The sequence below is a fragment of the Notechis scutatus genome, chromosome 3 (assembly GCF_049901735.1).
Source record: "Notechis scutatus isolate UNSWTSFEM ecotype Mainland chromosome 3, rNotScu1.2, whole genome shotgun sequence".
Taxonomy (NCBI): Eukaryota; Metazoa; Chordata; class Lepidosauria; order Squamata; family Elapidae; genus Notechis; species Notechis scutatus.
In genome coordinates this window covers 172884280-172910600 of record NC_142011.1, presented here as the reverse complement: position 1 = coordinate 172910600, position 26321 = coordinate 172884280, and the positions used below count along the sequence as shown (strand labels likewise).

The window sequence follows — 26321 nt, the reverse complement described above, 5'->3', positions numbered from 1 at the left end:
TGTCGAAATAGTAGAATGCATGAGGGACAACTAAACCCATTTGGAATAAGAGTCCACTACAATTAAGAATATGCGGCTGTGGAAAGGGCCCACCAAATTTATGTGGACTTGTGACCATGGGGACTTAACCGATTCCCATTCCCCTGGATTGGCAGCTGGTGGGGCAGGCCTTGATAGTTGACATGCCTGGCATGTCCTGACCTTAGTAGTTATGTCTGCATCTATGCCTGGCCACGAGACATAACTCTTGCCAGTGCCTTCATTCTGGCAATACCTGGATGTCCTTCATGTAAACTATCTATTATCCCAGGCCTCAACCTACTAGGGACAATGACATGGCAACCCCATAATAAACACCCCTGCTGGGTGGACATCTCATGCTGCCTGGCTCTAAATGGTAAGAATTTGGTGTCTAATTTTCCTTCAGGCCAACCCCTTCTCACCCAGTCCAAAACCTGTAATATTATTTTGTCTCTTGATGAACATTGAGCAATATCTGCTGCAGTCATAGGTAATTGTTGATCATCCAAAGAGAACACAGTTAATGATGGTGCGGGGTCAATTACAGGGATTGGTAAAGAACAACGGCTTAAAGCGTCTGCATGACTAAGGTGTTTCCCAGCTCTGTATATTAATGTATATGAGTAGGCAGCAAGGAATATTGTCCACCTAGTTATTTTTTGAGACAATACTGTAGGACTTGGATGATCTCCAGACAAAATGCCTAATAAAGGTTTGTGATCGGTCACAAGCTGAAAATGGTGACCATAGAGGAACTCATGAAATTTTTTTACGGAAGCAACTGCTGCTAAGGCTTCCTTATCGATCTGTGCATAATTTCTCTCAGCACTTGATAAGGTCCTGGAGAAATATGCTCTTGGCACTTCCAGGCCATTTGGCAATTTGTGTGCCAACACAGCACCTATCCCAAAAGGGGATGTATTGCAGCAAAGTATCAAAGATAAATCCCTGTCAAATTGTATTAACACACTGTCAGATGACAACAGAGCTTTGACAGCATTGAAAGAGAATTCTTCTTTGGGGCCCCATGACCAGGAAGCCTTCGCATCCAATAATCTATGTCACGGTTCCACCACAGAAGCCTTATGCGGAAGAAAAGAGCTATAGAAATTCAGGAGCCCAAAAACGCTTGCAGTTCAGTCTTATTGGATGGTGCAGGTGTAGCTATCCTTAATAGCTCCTACCTTTGACTCAATGGGATGAATACCTTTGGCATCTATGTGGTATCCCAGAAAATCTACTTGGCTGACTGCAAATTTGCATTTGTTTTCCTTCAATTTAAGGCCTGCTGTTTCGAAACAGGTTAGGACCCTTCTGAGATGTTTGAAAAGTTCTTCTTTGTTGCAAGCAGAAATGAGAATTTCATCGAAGTATGGCACTACCCCAGAAATGCCCTGAAGCAGTCTCTCTATCAAGTATTGAAATAACGCTGATGCTACTGAAACTCCAAATTGTAATCTAATACATTTAAAAGCTCCACAATGGGTGACAATTGTCTGTGCCTCTGCTGTAAGATTGTCAACAAGTAGCTGTTGATAGGCCTGAGCATATCGAGTTTTGCAAAAATAGACCCCTTTCCCAGTGAATTCAACAGATGCTGGATTAGTGGCACTGGGTAAGCATTGGTTTGCAAAGCCTTATTTATGGTACTTTTATAGTCTGCGCAAATCCTGATAGAACCATCACGCTTCAAAGGTGTCACAATAGGGGTCTCCCATTTTGCAAAATCTGTGGGTTCTAGAACCCCTTGGGCTATTAATTTATCCAATTCAGCATCTACTTTAGGTATTAATGCAAAAGGAACTCTTCTAGGTTTTAACCTGATGGGTGTTATATTGGATCCAAGGTAAATGAGATTGGAGTTCCTACATTTCTTCGCTAAATACTTCCTTAAAATCATTTAATAATGTTTGTAAATCCTGATCCTGAATGGAATGTATTCCAGATATTGTAAGTCCCAAAAATGTGAACCAGTCTAACCCTAATAGGCTTGGTAGGGTGCCTTCTACTATTGTGAGAGGAAGTAGTCCCTCAAAGTTTTGAAACTGGATATTGAATTTACCTGTGACCATTACTGGAATGGAATGCCCTTGGTAGTCTTTTAAGGACAGTTTGCATGGCTGGAGATGTTTCTTTGTGATAGCAGGAACTAACCTTTTTAACATGCTCCAGGATACAATGGATAGCGATAAGCTGGTATCAACTTCCATTGGACACTGCTTTCCTTCTAAGGAGACAGTCATATGAATTTTGTTAGTATAGATCTGGTTAAATTTGTTACGTGACGTAGAATTGCAAGAAGCCCTAGTAATAGTAAAACATTCTTCTTTTTGTTTTTGTAATCTAACTTGAGGCTGATATTGTGGATTAAAGTTTTTTTCCTGATTTGCAAACCCTAGCTATGTGTCCCTTTCTTTGGCATTTTAAACAAATTACATTTCTAAATCTGCATGTGGATCTAAAATGATTACCACTGTAACTCAGGCAGGTTGTTTGCGGTTGCATAGATTTGTTATCAGGAATCCAATTCTTTCACTGTGGTGGAGGCTGTCTTCTGGGGCGATTTACATCTTCATCAGCTTCAGAATTTTTGTCAGGAAAACTGTCATCATAATGCACATGGCGTTTGGATTGGATGTAGCAGTGCTATTAGAGCCTTGTATCTCAGCAGCAGAGATAATTGACATTTCTGCCACTTGAGACTCCTCAACAGCCATCTTAAGGGTTAAATCACCCTTGGCAAGCAAGCGTCTTTGAACCCTGAGGTCTTGTACACCGCATACTAATTGATCCTCGAGATCCTGGAACCCGCAATGTAGTGCTGCTTTTCGGAGGGCAGCCATGTATGATAGTCTCTCCCTCAGCCTGTAGTCTTCTCCTGAATGCGTGCTGCCTCGCAATTCTAGGAGGTTTAGGTGAGTAATGATTACTTAAAAGTTCTTGTAAATCTTCCCAGGATACCGCTTTAACAGTCTGAGGCACCAACAGCGCTGTGGCGGTATCAAAAACCACAGCCCCGCAAAAGCTTTGGAAATACGCTTTTTTCCTATGGTTTGAAATCTCAGACAAATCAGCAGCATCTAGGAAACAGTCAAAAAGATTAATGTAAGATTCCCAAGTTTCTGGTGATGGGTGAAAACACGGAAATGTTGGAGCAGTCGACATCTTGTCTATCCTGAGGTTAAAAAAAAACACAATACCTCTGGCTCTTTCAACCTCAGCTTTCAGGCAGGCATCCCACCTTCGTCGCCAATTTTATATTCTTTCTAAGAATGAGCTGAAGCAGGCATTGAAGAACGAAACAATGTTTATTGCAACAAAGAAACAGGTTACCTTAGTCTGCCGATATGTTGCTGAATCAGCCAGCTGACAGGTAACAGCTGATGCTGCCTGACAGTTCCCTTTTATAGTTCACTGTCAGGCTGCTCAGCCAATCAGAACAAATAAAACTCCCACTCAAAATGCGGACCAACAAATAGAACTTCTGTAGAACACAATACTTTTTGCAACTTGTATCAAAGAGATTTAATAAAATCCATGGTCTATACATTGAAAAACCTCATTGGGAGGGGAATTGATCTCTCCTTCTGGTGCCATTATGCTAAAATCTGCAAGCTTTCAGTACTTAATGCCACACTTGACCTGTAAATGGCCTGAAAAAGCTATATTTTATAAAGTAGGTTATAGACTGGAAAAAATAGCATTTTGATTCTATTTTTGATAAAATTAATTAACATCTTATTTAATGCCTTCAAGTCATTTTGATTCCTGGTATCTGCCTGGACAAGTCATTTCAGAAATGTTTTGCAATTGTCTGCTTCCTAGGACTGAGAAAGAGTGACTGGTCCAAGGTCACCCAACTGACTTTGTTCCTGAGATAAGTATAGAATGTACAGTCTTCCACTTTCCAACTTGAAGCTTTAATTACTACACCAAACTGGCTCTCTATTAGTAATTAACTGTATTAATTTCCAAGAATCAAAGTTGTAAATGGGTGGCAATATAAAACCATCTAAATGAATGAAGTGTTAGTCTCAATATCTACTCTTACTATTTAATGGCAAGTTTTGAAGCTCTTGGGTTGCTCTAAAACCTTTCTGAGTCTGCACACTATTCTAAGATGGAGAAGGAGAAGATGAATCACTTACGTAAATCTTGTAGTCTTTTAAGTGAAATTGTCCATTGCATGCAAATTCTGTTTGCTTGCTGATTTGAAACCATTATACATAATGATATATTTGGTTCAGCAGTGAGACAAAAGGTTATCCATATTACTTAAAATTACTTTTGAAACTGGCCTAAAGTGAACTCTAATATGGGCTTCATGAAGACATATAGTATTCTTTCATTCCCATAAATAGGTATCTAACCAGCAACTTATGAGAATATTGATTTTAGACTCCATTTTAATAAAGTTCAATGAAATGTTACTCTTTTCCTGAACCAAATATGCCATAAACACATGGGAATGGACAATTTAAATTTCTCGGCATATAGGATGATAGATTTTGGATTAGCTACAGAAAGTTAGAATAGATGTATTGAAATCAATGCCACAAGCTAGCCATGACTAACTAGTCCTATTGATATCAATGGTCCTACTCTATGTTCAGGCTAGTGCTTACTGCAATATTGTTTGTTGATAATATAATATAATATAATATAATATAATATAATATAATATAATATAATATAATATAATATAATATAATATAATATAATATAATATAATATAATATAATATAATATAATATAATATAATATAATATAATATAATAATAATATAATATAATATAATATAATAATAATATATAATAATATATTATAATATAATATAATATAATATAATATAATATAATATAATATAATATAATATAATAATATATAATATAATATAATATAATAATATAATATAATATAATATAATATAATATAATATAATATAATATAATATAATATAATATAATATAATATAATATAATATAATATAATATAATATAATATAATGTTGAATCTGTTACTTCAGATATCCTACAGCATTTTAAGCACTACATGAAAGAAAATACGGAAGGAGTTATAGTGGAAATATGGTATTAACTTAAATCATTCTGTAGCATATTTTTATGGATTGAAGGAAAATGGGCTTTACATTCCATAACTTTTGGAAAAATAAATCATGCAAACATATATTAAATTATTTACCTGACTAGGTCATACATAATATTCTGCTGCTTCATTAATGCTGTGATCTTAGTTTAATGCTTTATTTCAGAACATTTCCACACAGGACCTTCGGTTAGTTCAAAAGCCGTCTCCGACTGTCCCATCTCACAACTCAGCTGTACCCAAAAGCCAAAAGAGTTTATTGCTGGATAGATAAGTATAAGAGAAAACACAATAAATCTAGTCCTTTTGCTCGGTGTGCTGAAGCTCTTAAGAGCTTGAGGACAAGTCTTTTGCTGAGACAAACATTCCCTTAATTTCAAGTTTTGGCTCCTCCCTCCCCTTTGAAGTCTTGCTGTCAGTGCCTTGTCTCAGCATTTGTGAAGCTGCAGTTGATCACTGGTCAGCTTGAGCTGTAGGACAGTGAAAAGAATGGCTGTGAAGAAGCACCTTCAATAGCACTTCAACTCCTAAATTGCAGTCCTTTGCTTTTAACTTGCAGTATAGATTTGAAAAGAGACTTAAAATAGAACTAAAAGGATAGAATACAACCATAGAGGTTTTTGGACTGTATCCTGATACTGTCCAAACAGAACAGCCCCTACTTGATATGTGAATATCGTTTATGGGCTAATTTATACTCAACTTTATTCCAACAAATTAATGTAGGCAGAGATCCTTTCCTGTTACTTAAATGTAACAGTAAATGTATCTTGCTATTGATAGCTTTTGCAAAATAGTGCAATGCTTGGAATTAAATTACACCACATTCCTTTATAGTCTTCTTAAATAGATCCTTTTATGTGCCACCATTTTGCCAGCATGATATCATCCTGTCTGAAGAGAGATTGTCATGCTATTTATATTGTGCTGCACTGTCCTTAAAGTGACCTTGCTTGCCCAGGGAACTACCTCTTTTCTACATCTAGCAGGTGCTTCTTATTGTTGCATTTGGGCCATGGTTATTTGTGTTAGACTATGAAGGCTCAATATAGTATCCCTCAAAGCTACTAAAGGAAAAATGACACGATGAATTAACCAAATGTTGTCAGTTACATGAAGGGCCATTGTCTTTATAAAAAGTAATTTTGAACTGCTATACCAACTTGCATCCCTTTGACACTGCTTCATAGAGATCATACCTTAATAGTCTCTCTTCCACACATATACAAATTAACAGAAACCAAAGCTCACCATGGCAGCATCTATTCTTGTCTTTTTGGTTCCATTTATAAAAATAAGCAAGAACTCTGATTTCCCCAAAACTGTGGTTATTGATCAACTGATCCATAGGAAATGAATCAAAGCCACTGATCATCTAGCTGTAAGCCTTCCAAAGGGACCAGGCCAGCATGGGAAAGAGGGATAGTGATTTACAAAAAAACAGAATATGCTGTCTGCTGAAAAACAGACAACTTACTTCATAAAGCAGAAAGATTGCCTGGAGAGAGGAAGTTAGAAATAAAATTTTTATCAGAAAGTATTCTTGAGGCTAGTGCTTAAAAATATCATAAATCAAGCTTAATTTAGGAAATAACACAGTGATGGAAAAGCCTGAGTTATTTAAGCCTATCTCTAAGGACCCATACTGTGTTCTTTTCCACTATGTTGAGAGTCAGAAAGATAAAAGAAAAATGAATAAAGTCAAAACTACCCTGTATTTGCAGTTCAACACTTTCACACTAACTTTTTTATACAATATCCAGAAAAACTGCCTATCAAATAATAAATTAGGTTACATCTGCAGTTCCATTTTTTATTTATTAAGGAAAAAATTATATACAAATATTTGGAACATTTGTTCAAAACATGGGTTTTTTATTATGTTGTATTATGTTCTGCATAATATTTGATAGAGTTGAATAGTCTGTGAATAAACACAACCTTTCTGGTTACAATAATGCCACATCCTTGTACTCTTATTTTCTTTCAAATCTTATAGGCTTCACAGTTTAGTGGTGATGCTTTGTAGCCAGAAGTAGTTTATGATATCATAAATCTATATAGAACAAAACTAGTCTAATTATTTTAACTAAGTTTAATTTAAATTAAACTTCACAGACTCTGGTATTGGAGGTGCAAGTGGAATAGCTAAGAGAATACATGTAAAAGCACTATAAGAAAAGTAATGGGTTTTGTGCAATGAAAGTGAACACTGTAGTTCCATTTGACAGATAATACTATTCATTCAAATGGAGGTAAACCCAGTTATTTAAAAGGGCAATACATTAGTCACAAGCCATTTAACACATGCTTTTAACTTATTTTCAGATTTGACAGTGGTAGGTAAGCCTATCTGGGAGGTAGAATCCTGAAAGTGATCCCCCTAAAATCAGCTCTTTTCTGATTTGATGTAAAATAAGAAATGTAACGCTACAGATGCCTTTTCAGAGAGCATTCATAGCAAACAGAGAAAGGAGGTGGGGTGCCCATGGTGTGCCAGGAACAAAGAGCCAGTTTGATCAAAGCAATGTTGCAGCTTTTCTACATATATTGCAATGTTGCCCGCACCTCTGAAAGAGGCAGAGTTTGCATTGCAACCTTGCTCTTCTATTGACCAAAAGCAATAAAATCCTCTAGGTGAACTAGACAGAAATTCTTTTAATAGATTGGTTGGTTGGATGGATGGATGGATGAATTGATTTTTATGTCTTTATTATTTTATAAATAAAGGAATAAGGCAATCAACAGGCATAATACTCCTTGCTCCTTCTATTTTCCCCACTGAAGCAACTCTTTTTTTTTCCAAAGTAGCATTCCAGGTCTAAATACATTAATATATTATATAATATTATACATATATATATACCATATATGCATACATATATACATATACATGCATACACACATACACTCTAGAAGGAAATATATGTTTCTACATATATTTGTGTCTGGATCAATGCAGCTCTAGAGGTAAATGATCCAATCATGGGGATCAGGAGAAGACAAAGTGAAGTGAGTATTTTAGTGAAGTAGATGCCATGTGATATCTTGAATCTTGAAATTAATTTGTTTTTCTGGATATTGGGTTCCTGTTGTAGAAGCATACAATGGACTTGTTTCCTATTTTTATTTAGTCGGATATCAACACCTTTAACTTAAGTTTTCACTTAAGAACTTGCTGTTAATTCGCAAACTTGAGGCTTTGATTAGCATCTCTTGCATTGTTTTTACAGTTTTCTTTCAGTTAATAAGACGTTTTATATTCTAAAAAAGAATTTCAGTATATACACGTTGTTTTCAGGTGTGGGATCCTACCAGCATAACAACCTGTTCGGTGAGCATGCGCTTTGCATAACAATTGGGCCGAACCGGTAGAATCCCACCCCTGATTGTTTTTAAACATTTATATATAAGATAATTATGGGGTGTATATGAATATCCTGCTTTCCCAAAATCTCTCCCTCAGGATGAAGTCTCCCAGGCTCCTCATTACATCCCAGGACAACACATTATAAGAGAAATATTATATAGGGCTTTTTCAGACTGGAAACTGTGGGTAGAGGTAGTCCTCAATTTATGATCATATGGAATCTGTCCATTATGATTGTAAGTCATGACAGTCATAAAACAGGTCAAGAATCCAATTTTACAACCTTTTTTGTGACAACAGTTAAGCAAATCTGCAGTTATTCAGTGAACCAATTATTTGCTGTCAACTGGTTTTGCCAAAATCTGGAAGTAAAAGCCAGGTTTCAGCAAAAATGGTGTAAAATGTGGTCATGTGACCATGGGATTCTGAAAACAGCCATAAATGTGGTCTGGTTGCCGAGTGCCTGACATGTGGTCATGTAACTGTGGAAGATGGTGGTTTTTGGAACTTAGGAACTGGGTTGTAAGTTCTCCAGGGGAAATCTGTCATAACTTTGAACAGTCACTAGTAGTAAGTCAATAATACCTGTAATTAGAAAATCTGAGTGATAGAATCTAACAGAAAGGAAAAATATCAGCTGTATCACCATCTTCACCATCTCCAATTTTAAAACAAAAAACAAAAATGCTACATTGTTTTAATGATCCTCCTTTGATGAACGCCTTTGTGAAGCTGTTTTGCCTCCATGCTTCTAAGGAGTAAAATAGAGCAGAAGTATGATTTAACTTCATATTAATTTTAGGAGCTCTTCCAAGATTTAAATAACCAAGGGTGGCCACAGTCTAACTGCTTAATAAAACTTTATCAGTGAAATCTGAAGAAAAAAAATGAGTTTATTTTAAAATTGCAGATTTTGTCTGCTCCCCAGTTAGAGAAATAAGACAGGAGCAAAGAAATCTTCATAAAAATTATCAGAGATCTTCCAGTTCCATGACTTCAAGGTTAAAATAAAGTCCTGGGTTTGATCAGCAGTGACTTTGTGCAGGTGCCTGATAATAGGTCATAAACCTTTGCAAAGGAATCATAAAGCTGACATTATTTTCCTAATTAGTATATAAAAAAGAGAGAAATAATTGGGTGTCTTCCTAATGAGCAATCATTTGATCTTGCTTATGTTGGCAAACATTCAAGGCACTGACTGTTCCTTTCATTTAATAAGGGCAATGTTTGCCTCTTCAAATGAGGTAAAGCATGCAAAACAATATGACCAGAGCAAATCCTATCCTCTTTTTCTGACTAACTACCAGAGTGACCAGATGATACAGTTATTCTGCAGCAAACATTTCTATGTGCAGGCTATAAAATGAAATTTCATACAATTTTCCCTGAGAATGATGCAAGTAAAAATGAAAGCATTTAGTCTTCTGCCTACATGCTAACCTTAGTGTTATAGGGTTATAACTAAATATATGCTTGGGGAAAAGGGAGAGGAAGAGAGAGGAAGAGAGAGAATGAGAAAAAGAGAGAGAATGAGAGAGAGAGAGAAACAGAGAGAGAGAGACAGACAGACAGACAGACAGAGTACCAATAAATGGACCAATAAATACTAATGCTGTGTTGTTAAAAGGACTTCTCCAGTCCAATTTGGCAAAATATTATTTATTACCAATTTATTCACTGTTTCACACAATCACTTCACAGCAGTGTACAGGACTGACAGGCAAAGCCAATGCAATAATAAAATTCAATGGCATGGTAATCATCCCATCAATGCAGATTTGTGAATCAAAGCGGTAACCTACTTCAAAGCAAAGAATCTAGTCAGTCAGATGGTTTAAGATGCTTTGTATTGCTGAATGCTGCTGCTGATTGTGTTAATATACAATTTGAAATTTTACTTCTACCTATGGGGAATTCTGGGGACCAACATGAGTAATATATTATGGACTCTTTGACATTGACTTGAATTGCTAGCCAAGGAGTTTTATCATCTCATTAAACTGCATGCCTTTTTAAGTTCTTTTGGGGGTAGCAAAGTTAACAGTGTTGGAGGCAACAGTTATTTTCCCAAGTCTCTTTTAATTTTTATGTACTGTGAGCTAATGGAATAATAAACTTCTATTTTAGTCTTTTCCAGCACAGTCAACCATTTAAATTAACTCTTGTTTTCCCATACAATGTATTAACCAGAGGCAGCAAAATTACAGCAACCTATGTGGTTAATAGTCATTCTTCAGAGAAAGCCAGGCTCTGCTAACGAGTTCTATCAAAGTTGGTACCTCACCCAAGTCAGCTAGTTCTTATCAGCCAGATATGACAACCATCCAGTTCCTTAAAAAACTACCTCAGAGGTAGTAAAATATTATTACCTACAACAAGTGTCATTTTTCAGATTATATTAAAAATATCACTTCTGGATAAATAAGCACTTATATTTTAAAGAGTTTTTGAAAGTTACTATTGTAACTCAGAGGCATATGTAAAGCATCTGGCAGACCATAGAGCTTGGTGTGGATCTACTCATTCTGTGAGATTCCCTGCCATTAGAATAGATCAGCTGGGAAGCTTCCAGGCATATAAAATTCATAGATAGAGTTCATCCAGGAAAGAGTCAGCAGATAGGAATCTATGAATTTGTGGGTATTGCAAGTATCACAGAAACCGCAATTGTTGTGAAAGCATCAACATAAGTAAGTCAAAAGAAAAGAATAGGAAAGAGCCATCTTACTGTATTATTGATAAATAGGGGGATGAGGAAGTGGTACTTTTCCCTTGAAGTGAGACAATAAATTGGGAAGGTTTGAGTGAAAGCAAAGTGGAAAATTGGAAGAAAAGAAAGGAGTAGATGGTGGAAGGAGGCACAAGAGAAGGAAGTCCCATTTCATCAGCCTGTCCCACCTGGTTAGGCAGGGAAGGTAGGTTGAAGTTCCTGTCAGCCAAAGAATTCTGACTGGTGGGGTCCAAAAAGATATCTTTCTTTGCTGTTGCCCTCCCCCCTGTAAACACTCTTTCCCCCAGTGGTGAGGTGGGCCCCCACTTTCCTCGCCTTCTGGAAGGCATGAAAACATAGCTCTGTGCCCTTGCTTGGGGCACACAGAGAAACACAAAGCCATGTGGCTGGTTGGCATCCTGAAAGCCCTTCTCCATCTTTTATTTAATTTTAAACATTGCTTGCCTCTTTTAATTTTTATATACTATTTTTAGTTTTACATTGCCCAGAATCACTGGGTGAGAGAGATAGGATGTTTTAAAATTGGAAAAAATGAATCTTTGCAGAAATGGTTGGAATGGGAGGTGGGTGAGGCAAATTTATACCTATGGTTCTGGCAATGGGCCTGGGGAACCCAAAGCAGGATTGAGCCCATTAAACACAGGATCAGTCAAAATGGACTCAAATGTCTACACACCAATGCACAGAGTATGAGGAATAAACAGGGTGAATTAGAAATTCAAGTAAATGAGGGCAGATATGATATTGTTGCCATTATGAAAACCTGGTGGGATGAAACCCACAAATGGAATGTACAGCTTGAGGGATTTATATTATTTAAAAGAAATGGACCAAATAAAAGAGGAGGTGGAGTTGCACTATATATAAGAAATTACTACATCTCTACAGAAATAGAGCACAACAATGATGAAAACTTCCTGGAATGCATTTTTCTCAATGTAAAATGGGCGGGATACCCCAGGGCTTTTTTTAGGCCCAGTATTCTTCAACAGATTCATCAGTGATTTGGACGAGGGGATAGACGGGGAACTTATCAAATTTGCAGATGACACTAAGCTAGCAGGAATATCCAACACTCCGGAAGACAGACTTAAGATACAGAAGGATCTTGACAGATTGAACTTTGGGCGCTATCTAACAAAATGAAATTCAATGGTGAAAAAAGTAAGGTTCTACATTTAGGCAACAAAAATAAAATGCACAGGTACAGTATATGTGGTACCTTGCTCAATAGTGGTGACTGCGAGAGGGATCTTGGAGTCCTAGTGGACAATCACTTAAATACGAGCCAGCAGTGTGCTGCAACTGCCAAAAAAACCAACACAGTTCTAGGCTGCATAAACAGAGGGATAGAATCAAGATTACGTGAAGTTCTACTATCACTTTATAATGCCTTAGTAAGGCCACACTTGGAATACTGAATCGAATTTTGGCTGCCACAATGTAAAAAAGATGTTGAGATCCAGAAAGAGTACAGAGAAGAACAACAAAGATGATTAGGGGAGTGGAGGCTAAAACATATAAAGAATGGTTGCTGGAACTGAATATGTCTAGTCTTATGAAAAGAAGGACTAGGAGTGACATGATAGCAGTGTTCCAATATCTCAGAGGCTGCCACAAAGAAGAGGTAGTCAAACACCTGAAGATAGAACAAGAAGCAATGGGTGAAAACTAATCAAGGGAAGAAGCAACTTAGAACTAAGGAGAAATTTCTTGATAGTAAGAACAATTAATCAGTGGAACAATTTGCCTCCAGAAGTTGTAAATGCTCCAACACTGGAAGTTTTTAAGAAGAGATTGGACAACGATTTGTCCGAAGTGGTGTTGGGTTTCCTGCCTAAGCAGGGGGTTGGACTAGAAAATTTCCAAGATTTCCAAAATTTCCAACTTTGTTATTTTAAATGACTTGTATAAATATGTATTGGGATGGGTATGGGTGGGGGGCTATTATTTAATAATTACTATTTTTTTATTTTTATATGATGTTTTTATATTTGTGTAAGCTGCCCTGAGTCTCCATGGGCGAGTAGGCAGCAATATAAGCTTTCTAAAATATAAAAAAATAAATTTCATGTGTGTTGTCCAGTACTGGCTTGAGAGATTGTGAATGGAGAACATAAGAGCTTAGGAATACAAAGTTAGATAGGAGGCTAAAACAGGAAATGCCATGTATGGTAGTGAATGGGTGGTGAGCTGTTCTAGAAAAAAATAGTTCAATTTTTTTTTGCCTATCTCTATTTCAGATTCCCCAATATCACTTCATGAGCCAAGACAGGTGACTCAAGCTTAAGTTGATGCGTTTGACAAATAACTTTGTCTATAACAAATATAACTTTAGTCATAATGAAACTGTGGGTGACAGCGCACATATCTAACAGCATTTCAGTAGAACTGCAAGATAAGGAAGGTGTAGTATCAGGAGGCTCAGTAACTACTGGGGTGCTTCTGAGTTCAGTGATGGACTTACAAGTCCTCCATGACTGTATCTATGAACCTACCTATCCCAGATAATTCTAGGAACATGAATAGGAAATGCCCAATTACCAAAAGGTAAGATGAGAGGTCTGAAAGCAGCTATTCTCTATGAGGGTTCTTCTACTCTGGAATAAATATAAGGGTGCTTCTCCTTTCCATGACCTTCCAGAAGCTTGATTGTCTGGAAGGCCTTTGAGATTTAATTTCTTTAAAATGTGGGCTCCAGATGTGATGGTAATGGTGATGGTATTAGTAGTGGTGGTGGTGGTGATAATAGACTTGTTGCCTTTCGTAATATTGTTTGCAATGACCACTGTAATTCGTAGCGTTCACTGAATCCCAGGAAACTGGCAATAATTTGTGAATACACTTCAAAAAATCTGCAAATAGATGAAACATCCATGCACGCACACTCACCCCATCATCCTTGTTCTTTCTGTAATCTGCTATTTTAAAATATTAACAATGTGGGCAAATGAAATAAACACAAGTAGCTTGGCAATTTAAACCTTGGAAAAGATTGCCTACAGAATTTTTATTACGCATTTCTCATGCTTGCAATCAAGTCTGTGTGTGTGAGAGAGAGAAAGGAAGGGGTGGAGAGACAATTCCTCTTTAATCAACTCGTCACTGGCTCAGAAAAGGTCTCAAAATAAAATTAAAGCATGCCAAGAGAAGAATTCAGTTTCAGATCAGTGGTGCTATTGTATTTCATTGTCAAGGAAGGTAATCTCTTACTCATTTGTAAGTAGGGTAATCTTGAATGGCTTGATTTACACCCTCCCCCACAAGGAGGCTGTCCTGAATTTGTCTAGCAGACTGCTCAGAGATGGGGAAAAGGGAATATTACATTTGCTTTCTTTTATTTGCTCTCCATCAGTCAGGACTCCTTGCATTACATTTTTCATTGGTCATTTCCATTCTGTTTGCTGGCATCATATACATATCAGTCTCCCATCTGTATCACATGTGAGATTGATGGAATAAATGTTCTCATCAGTTACAACCAAAGCATCAGTGTGTGAACAGTAGCAAAGGAAAGACAGTAGATTCTTCTTCTTCTTCTTCTTCTTCTTCTTCTTCTTCTTCTTCTTCTTCTTCTTCTTCTTCTTCTTCTTCTTCTTCTTCTTCTTCTTCTTCTTCTTCTTCTTCTTCTTCTTCTTTTCTTCTGCCTCTTCTTTTTCTTCCCCTTCTCCCTCTAAATCTTGATTTTACACATCTGAAGTGAAATCACTATGCATGAGAAGTATTCTATTTATAATTCCTACATCATTTTTCGTATGCAGTGCGAAACTTTACACTGACAATTTTTTTCTCACTGAAGGTTTGTTTTACCAATTCTGTTCCTCATGTTTATTGTAGGGCATGCTGGAATCCTAATTCAAACTATATATATAATAGATAGAAATCCGGAGTAAAAACTTCCATTCAAAATGGCTATATTTTTATTACCTCCTTTTTTGGATCACTCACTATGTAAACATTTACTTTGTTTAAAATGTACTATTCCAGACACCATCAGAAAATAACCCTCAAGATGCAAAGAATAAAATGTGTCTTTCATATATTTTTTTATTCATCAGCAGCCATGTATTGCAATATTCCAGAGACAGTTGTTAAAGTATTATTCTAGTTACAATATTCAAGTTGTTATAAATCAGTGAAATATTCTCTAGTTTGTATATTTTTAAATATGTGTTCCTTTATATGTATGTAATATCACTATATGATAGTTGAATAGTTAAGTAGTGTGTATGTGTGTAATTTTATAATAGCCTAAATAATTTTGCATCATTCTTCTAATTATTCTCATATACACAGAAAGACTCATAGAAGGACATGGCTTTTAGATTTTAAATAAATGAAAGATGCAAGATTGTCCTGCAGTTCCAAGTGACTAAGAAATTCTTTTATGATTGGGAAAGTGTTAAGTTCTGAGCATGGGCGCAAGGAACGGAGACGAGGCTGTGAACAGTGAACTTCAACTCTTTATTAACAATCAGGAACAGAGCAAAAACCCTGGGCAGCAACAGCTCTTTTATAGGGCTGGCTGCTGTCCCATTAACCAATGACTTACGTTGAGACGTTTAAATTGTACCCAATGGGAGACGTTCCGCTAATAGCCAATCAGATAGCCCCGTAAGGACCAATCCCAGCTTGCTATTCACGGACCAATCAAAAGTGCAGGATTACGAGCCTGCTTTTCATTTAAGGTTGTTAAACTTTATTAAATATGTTTATGTTAGTTCATAACAGAAAGAGCCAACACAGTCTAGAAATTGGGCTACAACTGGGTTTCAGGTTCACCATTGCCCTGAAAATTTACTGGATGACTTTGTGCAAATCATTCTTCCTCTCTTGGTCCAACTTATTATTGCAACTAGTAAAAAAATGGAAATTACATACAACATTACTTGCCTTGTGGTGTAACTGGAACAATCTGAAACTGAACACACTCAAAACCATAGAAATGGTGGTAGACTTTAGAAGAAACAATTACTACCCACCTGCCTTCAATTGAGGATCTGTATACTGCACGAGTCAAAAAGACGGCTGCAAAAATATTTACAGACCCCTCACATCCCGGACATAAACTGTTTCAACTCCTTCTCTCAAAACGATGCTATAGAGCACTGCACACCAGAACAACTAGACACAAGAACAGTTTTTTCCCCGAAAGCTATCACTCTGCTAAACAAATAATTCCCTTAACACTGTTCAACTATTTACAAAGTCTGCACTACTATTACTGTTAATCTTCTCATCACTCCTTATCACCCATCCCCTCCCACTTGTGACTGTATGACTGTAACTTTGCTGCTTGTATCTTTATGATTTATATTGACTGTTTCCTAGTATGATTTAATTGCTTATTGTACCCTATGACTATCATTAAGTGTTGTACGTTATGATTCTTGATTCTTAATGAATGTACCTTTTCTTTATGTATACTGAGAGTATTTACACCAAGACAAATTCCTTGTGTGTCCAACCACACTTGGCCAATAAAGTATTCTATCTTCTATCTTAACTAGGTAACATCATTAGTGTGAGGCTGATGACTTCATAGATGGATCATGAAATATCTTCAAGAAAATAACCAAACTCAGAAACCACCAAGAATTTCAAAAATAGATATAACTATTGAAATTAAATTTTCCCTGAGTTCAGTTTAGTTCAAGTGGCTTCTACTTTCAGGAGATTGATTACCCTTAGTCTTCACTATGTACAGGTGCAACTCGAAAAATTAGAATATCGTGCAAAAGTTCATTTATTTCAGTAATGCAACTTAAAAGGTGAACCTAATATATGAGATCGACTCATTACATGCAAAGCAAGATAGTTCAAGCTGTGATTTGTCATAATTGAGATGATTATGGCTTACAGCTCATGAAAACCCCAAATCCACAATCTCAAAAAATTAGAATATTGTGAAAAGGTTCAATATTCTAGGCTCAAAGTGTCCCACTCTAATCAGCTAATTAAGCCATAACACCTTCAAAGGGTTCCTAAGCCTTTAAATGGTCTCTCAGTCTGGTTCAGTAGGAATCACAATCATGGGAAATACTGCTGACCTGACAGTTGTGCAGAAAACCATCATTGACACTCTCCATAAGGAAGGAAAGCCTCAAAAGGTAATTGCAAACAAAGTTGGATGTTCCCAAAGTGCTGTATCAAAGCACATTAATACAAAGTTATGTGGAAGGGAAAAGTGTGGAAGAAAAAGGTGCACAAGCAGCAGGGATGACTGCAGCCTGGAGAGGATTGTCAGGAAAAGGCCATTCAAAAGTTTTGGGGACTTTCAAAAGGAGTGGAGTGAGGCTGGAGTCAGTGCATCAAGAGCCACCACACACAGACGGATCCTGGACATAGGCTTCAAATGTCGTATTCCTCTTGTCAAGCTGCTCCTGAACAACAAATAACATCAGAAACGTCTTACCTGGGCTGTTGCTCAGTGGTCCAAAGACCTGTTTTCTGATGAGAGCAACTTTTGCATCTCATTTGGAAACCAAGGACCCAGAGTCTGGAGGAAGAATGGGAGGCACACACTGCAAGTTGCTTGAAGTCCAGTGTGAAGTTTCCACAGTCTGTGTTGATTTGGGGAGCCATGTCATCTGCTGGTGTTGGTCCACTGTGCTTCATTAAGTCCAGGGTCAACACAGCCATCTACCAGGAGATTTTGGAGCACTTCATGCTTCCTTCCACAGACAAGCTTTATGAGGATGCTGACTTCATTTTCCAGCAGGACTTGGTGCCTGCCCACACTGCCAAAAGCACCAAAACCTGGTTCAATGACTGTGGGATTTCTGTGCTTGATTGGCCAGCAAACTCACCTGACCTGAACCCCATAAAGAATCTATGGGGCATTGCCAAGAGAAAGATGAGAGACATGAGACCGAACAATGCAGAAGAGCTGAAGGCTGCTATTGAAGCATCCTGGTCTTCCATAACACCTCAGCAGTGCCACAAGCTGATAGCTTCCATGCCATGCCGTATTGAAGCAATAATTGCTGCAAAAGGGGCCCAAACCAAGTACTGAGTACATATGCATGCTTATACTTTTCAGAGGTCTGATATTGTTCTATGTACAATTCTTGTTTTATTGATTGCATGTAATATTCTAATTTTCTGAGATTGTGGATTTGGGGTTTTCATGAGCTGTAAGCCATAATCATCACAATTATGACAAATCACGGCTTGAATTATCTTGCTTTGCATGTAATGAATCTATCTCATATATTAGTTTCACCTTTTAAGTTGCATTACTGAAATAAATGAACTTTTGCATGATATTCTAATTTTTTGAGTTTCACCTGTATGCCTCTGTGCTGATTTTGCATATTCTTCATGATTTGGAGCATTGCAATTCCAAATGTTTCTTTGTTGTTTCCTACTTCTTTTTACTCCACTGCTCTTTGTAGTAGTGCCAGGGCCTTTTGTATAAAATTAGAATTACTTCTAAATGTAGACATAAATAGCTCATCAATAGCTCTTTTTTGATGGTTTTTATTAGATTTCTTTTCTCTTGTGCTATCTCTAGGGCTTCAAGGTTTGTTCTCTTGTGATTCCAAGAGATTCTAAATATTCTCTTAATAGCACATTTCAAAGGCTGCAATCCACCCCAACATTTAACTATTGGATTTCCAGGGATTGGAATTGATCATCTGCTGGGTGCCTTCCAATAAATAGACAGATCAATTATCTCCAATCTGACTATTACATGAATGAAGAAGTCACTCTGAGTGGCAGATGGGACAGCTAATGAATTGGATACAAACTTCCAACAATGTCTTCCTAATGTGTCACCTGGGGCATTCCATCCGCTAGAACGGCTGGGTCTGTTCTGACTAAGGCTTCCTGAGACACCAACAAACACACATAAAATCCAAAAACCCTTTTATTTTTTCAATGGCTATGAATCAATGAGTCTTAACCAGTTTTAATTAGTCCCAGGAATGTCTGCCAAAGTTCTTTGAGAGACGTCTGATAACAGTGTACCTTATCTTACTTGAAGTGCTACCAACAACTAAAGTCCCAATTAGTCTTTCCAAAACCAAATGGAAAACCAATTCACCACAGAGCTTTCAGAGTCCAAACCTATCAGAGCGAACGATGTTGCTTCCTGCAAAGGTTTTCCTACCTTTGCACTTCTTTTATACCTTATGGGAGGGGCAATCACCTCCCAGCCTTACTTCCAAGTTGCCCCTTCAGCCTTACTTCCAAGTTGCCCCTTTTGTCTTAGCTGCTCTTGTCTTCTGGCAGCTCTGTGCACATGCACACTGGGAACAGGCTCCCCTTGTTCCTCTGCCTCGCTGCTGCCAGATTCTGGAGGCTCTGGAGTCAGCACATAACTCCCAGATGGTCCTGACCCCATCTCTGTATCATCCGAGTCCACCCCAGATTCCCAGACTTGTTCCTGTTCTTCCCCACTGTCCCATTCTGCTGCCGTCTGTACAGGCTGCCAGCGAACCACAACAGGGTCTCCCTCCTGATGACTTTGAGAAGGTTCAAGAGAACTATCAGAGATCCTGTTATCACTACCACAACCCCCTTGTTTTGTTCAAAACACTCCTTCAGGATGATGGCTGTAGAATGGCCAGTTGACTTTTTGTTGAGTGCATTAATGTTTGCTGCCAATCAAGAAACAATGTGCAGAAAGGAAGCTAAGGAGGAAGAAAAAGTGAAGAAAGAAGATGAAACGGATCTGTTTTACTTCTGTCTCAAGCCATAGACTTTCTTACAACATTACTGCATAGAGAGCAGCAAGGTTGTGAGAAAAGAGATAATTTGCACTTTTTAAAAATCTACATGCATGTAAAAGTTTGCATAACTAAACTCTCTCTCTCTGTGTGTGTGTGTGTGCATGTGTGTGTATTCCACTCATTACAATAATAATTTTAATATTTTTCTGTTGTCATTCTAGGATTTATCTATTGCAGTCAATGAGCAACATTGCCAGATATTCCTTGCCTATTTTAGCATCCATTATTTTTCTGTGCGCTCCTTCCTTTCTTTCAATGAAAAGATACTAGGTCATCAAATTGCCAAGTACTGACTCAGTGAAAAGCACAGTGCATTGGTTTGCAGTTTGTCTCTTGGCTGTGAGAAGCTGCATTTGATTGTCCGATTCACTGCAATACATCTATTTTCCATTAAAAGTGCAATTTATACAAACTGACTTTTATTACTTATCAATTGTTGAGAGGAAGAGGGAGAGGGAGGGAGATGGAAAATGGGGAGGGGAGAGAGAAGAGGGAAGAGGGAAAGGTAGGCAAGTGTGGAGGGGAGGGGAGGGGAGGGGGAAAGGGAGAGGGGAGAAGGAGAGGGGAGAGGATGCCAGATTATCAGTATCAGAATGATTTCCACCAAAGGATTGCAGAAAGTGGTAGTTTACATTTATTCATTCACTAAATGACAAAATCAAGATATTCTATTGAGCAAGCTGTAATAGAAATATATTTGATTGAAAAGGAAATACATAACTTGGAGGAAGTAAAGAAGTCACATAGAGAGTTTTGTGATATGTAGCTGACTCTTTTTCTCTATAATCATGAAATTTCTGTATTTTTCTCATCTGAGTTCATGCAATCCAGGGAGCTTAGTATTACTTAAATTGCAAGGCCACAGGATAAATTTCTGCATCCTACCCAATTCAAAAAAATTAAATACATGCAAAACAGTTTGCCTTTACAGAAGAGAAGCCTGCATTGCAGTTTGAAATGGCTTTGGAGGAAAAAATATATGTGGATAATTGCAATGCTTTTGCAATGGAAAATACCGCAAATGTGTGTGGGATGTAGACAACAGAAGCTCTTGTTTTGTATTTTCATGCTGGGATTGAAAAACTGCATGTAACAAGAGTGAGAGTATATGTTATAATTAAAGGTGCAATAGTAACTATATAACATCAATTACTAATATATTACAGAAGTCATAAACTTTGTTTTTTTAAGCCAAAAATAAAACATAGATTGTCAGCAAATATGCATATTTTTGTTTGCCACTTTTAGTACAAAAGTTTTTCCACTAAAGCATTGCTTTGCAACAGATTTCAGAAAGTAGGGTTTGTTGAAAATAAATTAAAAGCAACTTAGTTCTGGATCCAACTTGTTCACACATAGTCACAATTCCTGTAGTTGTTGTGGGGAGGAGTTAAATTTTATTGATTCTTCTTTTACCCTTGTCTTAATATTAGAATAGTGAAAAAATGGAAAGTGATGGAGAAATCTGTTTAGTTTCATTTAAAGCAGGAAAATTCACAAATTCTAATAAAAATGTGAACAATTTTCTGAGTTCTGAAAATATGTGATAATTTGAAATGCATATGTTGTAAATATAATTGATAAAGCTATATCTATATCTATGAGTGATGATATAATGGCAATATTCATATTTACTGCACCATCATTCAAATTGTTGCATACAGTTCTGGCAACAAACCATACCTTTCATGGAACATGGATGTAGCCACTATGTTAATATTTAAACATAATTTATGTATTCAGAGTAGGATACCATTGAAACCAGTTGATGAGAAGAAAAGTTGGAAAAATAATCTGCCAGTACATGGACTTTTTGAAAACATGCTTTGTTATAAATTGGTAATCGATGTGAAGCTTTACTAAAGGTTTAGTTTTTGCTTCTGGGAGTATTATTATTTTTCTTTTATTGTAGTAGATCAATCTTCCCCTAATATGTATCTTCTAGATGTACTGAATGATAAATTACAGAATTCCAAGGAATCATGTATGTACTCAGGAAGAATTCTGGGAGTTGCATACATAGTACATCTAAAGAGTACCAGATTGGGAAAATTTGCAAGAGCAAGTATTATTAGCAACCCATGCATTTTTCCTACCAGAACCTAAACAAAACAATGCACCCAGTGTTTATTACTGTGCTCTTCCTCTAATAAACTCAGTGTAGCATCTCCTCTTCCATCTCTTTTCTAATAACAACCTTCTGAGTTGGTTAAAATCAAGAAATAACACTTGGTCCAAGATAATCCAATAAGCTTTCAAAGTCATTTATCTATTTCTGGCCACTTCTTGTATTTATCTCCGTGCTGTGGGACTTTTTGATTGTATTTTTAATGCAATTACAGCTTGTTTAAGACTATCAACACCCCTGAAATGTGAAACATATTTTGCTAGCAGATTTCGAGAATGAAAATTCTTTTTACACCATATTTTTCTGTCCCCCATCCGCACTCTCCTCCTGTATCACATATATCCCCCATCCGCACTCTCCTCCTGTATATAAATGTAACACATCAAATCTACCAAAAGGATATTTTCAAAGTCCTGTACATGCTGAAAACATGACACAGGATATCTGTTCTTTTCCCCTTCCTTAGAACAGCAAGATTGTATATCCAGACGATTGTCCTGCACTAAGGTGCTCCACCACCTTAACAAAGAATATATAATTTGAGAGATCACTAGCTTGTATCCAGGGTTGCTACTTTCCCTGAATATGGCCCCACTTTCATGCTTCCCCTTCATGCTCCAGCTGACAGAGAAGCTTGCAAATCCTTTTCTTCATGGTTGCATCTTGACCTTGACCTCAAAGCTTTAGAAGAGGTAGCCTCTGCATTCGAAGCAGTCATTGTCCACTGTCAACTCCTTTTTTTCCTTTTGATATTAAGGAGAGCAAAAGGTCAGGCGAGATACTCGCCTTCTTAGATTTAGCATTTGGTAGAGGTTGGGGAGGGGGCTTCTCTTCTTTCCTTTGCAACATATTGCTGCTGCTGCTGGTGGTGTGTGTGTGTGTGTGTGTGTGTGTACTTTTCCTTCCCCAGCCTGGTCAGGTATGCAACATTATTTCATTTATCTAAAGCCTCCACTATTTTCTTCTCCAGCATATATAAAGAAAGAGAAACAAACTGGGAAGGGAGAACTAAAGCTATTTAAGTGAAAACCAAATCTATATATGTGTCAGACATTTGGAGGAAGAAAGACAAAAGCACTGAGTTAATTACCCATCATTTGCTGCTGCTGAGAAGCACAGATGGTAGCAAGTGATATGTGAATGGCATGGGGCAGTGAATTATTCGATCTTTTTTAGATTAATCGCCAGTGGCGAAGTAGGTGATTACAAAGGTACAAAATATATGCTTGTGTTCTTTTGAAAATAAAATATTTGGAGAATGCTAAATATGGGGTATGATTTTCCCATGATAAAAAGATGACATTAGATCAAAGATTAACATTTCATTCTAGGTAACTTGAGAGGGGGGGGGAACCCTTATGAACTGGCTTATAAGCGTCAACAAATAAACCCTATATATTTAGAAGTGCTCTTTCCTACAGTAGAAGATTTCACTGTGAAAGAGGCACTGGGAAGAAAGCTGTTGTATGGAACAGTAAGTAGAGAATTGTGCTGGTTTTTTTTTTAAAGCACTAATAAAGCACAGATTGAAAATAGAAATCAGAGATAAGAGTGACAATTTCACAGCAGCGTCCTGCTTGCCAGAGATAGTGATGAGAAGAAAAGAACAAAATATGTTATGTGTATGTATCTGCGCATGCACATGCATTATACAATACAATACACATGCATGCACGCACGCACGCGCGCGCACACACACACACACACACACACAAACACACCTTCCAAGGTCAAGATGATATAATTCCTCTCCGATTGGCAAAAATGTTCCACCTTTCTTCTTCCTTATAGTAAAAGAAGAAAAGTGTTCCTGCATTTTCAGTTGCATCAATAATTAATTGGTACACGGGGAAAGCAGATGCTGTCTTTTTTGCAGATCATAGAAACTGCTCCATCATCAAAATGTTGCCAGTCATCTCATTATTAAATCTATATGGTGCTAATATTATGAAGGATAAGAGAGAATGAGAGGAAGCCAGCAAGCCACAATCGTCTTCTTGGAATGCATTCCCCTTGGTGGCATTTTCTGACATTTTTAATTTAGCTAGGAAGTGGGTTGTCTGCGCCATCAGCTGAGGTGGGGAAGTTTCAAAGAGACTCCTTTCCTGCCCTTCTCCTTGACGATTTTTCTTAATCAAACCAAACAAAATCTGGCCCCCATTACCGGTTGCATTACTGGCTTTGCATTGTAAGGTGATGGGAGGGAATTGCAAGAAGCTGGAAGAATAAGGCTGGGTTGTATTAGTCAGCAACACTGGGTAGTGCATTTAAACTGCCACCCCTTTAACATGAATCTAGGTTAAGAAGAAAATGCAGCACGACCCAATCTGTTCCAGAGAAAAGAGAAGCATCAGCCATTACAGGAGACTAAAATTTCCAACATGTGGTTTCATTAAAAGCTAGGCTTTCAATACAATATCATCTGTTAAAAGCTGGTGGATTTCCTTTCTTCCACCGCACCCCACCCCAGCAATCTCTTTTTCACTTGATATGCCAATACAGGAAAAGATGCAAATAAGGCAACTGCACAGCTTCCAGTCCACATAATAGCACAAAGAACGATAGAGGCTCTGTGCGTAACTTACCTACCTTAACGGCACACTGACTTTGCAGAGGCAATGCTTGAATCACTGAAGCAGCAGGAGGGGGAAAGGTTGGCACACATTTCTCATTGCTGTAGCTTTCCGTAATAAATCTCTCGTGGTTCCAGTTTAGGGTGTTGGATTTTTTTTAAAGTAAATTTAAAAGAATGAAGCGTTTGGGTGAGAGAGTAAATGCTGCAGGCGGGGATTGGTGATGAGTTAGCATCCCTAAAATGAGAACATTGTTTCCCCTTTCTGAAATTAGAAAGAAAGGAACGTTTATATCCAGCAAGGATAATTTAAGCAAGGTTGCAAGCATAATATATCCAGTTGGGCTTGGAGAAGCTTATCTTCTAATCCTGCCTAGACGAGATAAGGAGTTGCTGCTGAAGGGCCCTCTAATGTTTATTTGAACACAAAGGATGAATGATTTATTGTACAGGACATAACTGTACCTGTGGATGCATATTGATAGCAGTTCTTGAAATGTCACGCAATCCGTCGCACATTCCAAAAAGCGGCGCTTTGGAAAAAATGCCAGGTGATAGAGCAGAGGGAGAGGAAGGGAAGGGTAAGGGGAAAGAGCCATCTCTGGAAAATGATGGAATCCAAATCTAGACATGATCTGCTCATCTAGTTATAGATGTTTTTAAAGTGTAGCCAGTTCACAAGGAGAAAAAAGCGTTCGTATAGCTTTTGACTGCTCCAGAAATATTTATTAAGAAAACTGTGGGTAGCTATTACTTATAGGTCTTTTATTTTCTCTCCGTTCCTCTCTCTCTCTCTCTTTTTTTCTTTTTTATGAAACAAAGATGAAATTGAAATTGATTTTTGGGGCAGACATTTATATTGAAAGGAATATCGTTTAATATTTTTCCCAAGGTGAGGCCCTCATTCCATCTGAAATACAAAAAGTGCAGGAAATGAAAGCCTTGGTGGACAACAAGCATTTTGGACACGAGGTTTTCCATTGCCAGTAGAATTTCTTCTTTGCACCCTGACATGGTGGCCTGGAAATAATACCCTTGATTTTCCTCATCCTTTGCAAATACAGATGTACATATCGTTTGTTGTGAACACACTTTGTGTGTAAATCATGTCCGTGTTACTCAGAAAATAATAATGGTCTGTTTACCAAACCATTTTTTTTTTTTTTGCACTGCATTGTGTTAGTTTTTTAGGAGCTCTACAAAAATCTGTGCCATGCACAAGAAACATACCTGTGTAGGTTTCATTCTCATATGTACTGAGGCAGTTTAAATCCCAATGAAGTTAATGTAAGATTAATTGAATGAACATACAGCAATGGCTCATATTTAAGAACAAGGTAAAAATGAATGATGCAATTGTTTTTTTTTAAGGAAGTTCTGAAGCAATTCCAACATGCTATTGTGCACATCATGTCTGCATCACAGTATAATTTCTCCTGATTCACTTATATATTGTTACTCAAAGTGGTAGCATTTACTTTTAAATGAAACTGTGTAAGAAGATACAATGCTGAATAAACAATTCCAGGATGGTAAGAAAGCCCATAAACTAATACAAAGTTTAAAAATGGCAAAGTACAAAATAATTTACCATTACAGTAGTCAGTTTTATAGCATTTCTTATCTTCTCTGTATAACATGTCTTTCTTGTACTT

The 26321-nt window shown here is 37.3% G+C and overlaps 1 long non-coding RNA gene across 10 annotated transcripts in view; it reads right to left on the bottom strand.

The window, feature by feature from the left end:
* Nucleotides 1-25059, bottom strand: part of LOC148131482 (uncharacterized) — a 65578-nt gene extending 40519 nt beyond the window's left edge. For 2 of the 10 annotated variants that reach the window (XR_015748930.1, XR_015748920.1), the window contains exon 1: nt 24684-25030. This is a non-coding gene — a long non-coding RNA (uncharacterized LOC148131482). Of the gene's footprint in view, nt 1-2175; nt 2249-5223; nt 5361-24679 lie in introns of all 10 variants that reach the window. The other 8 variants (XR_015748923.1, XR_015748922.1, XR_015748929.1 and 5 more) reach the window with 8 other exon arrangements.
* Nucleotides 25060-26321: the final 1262 nt, after the last annotated feature.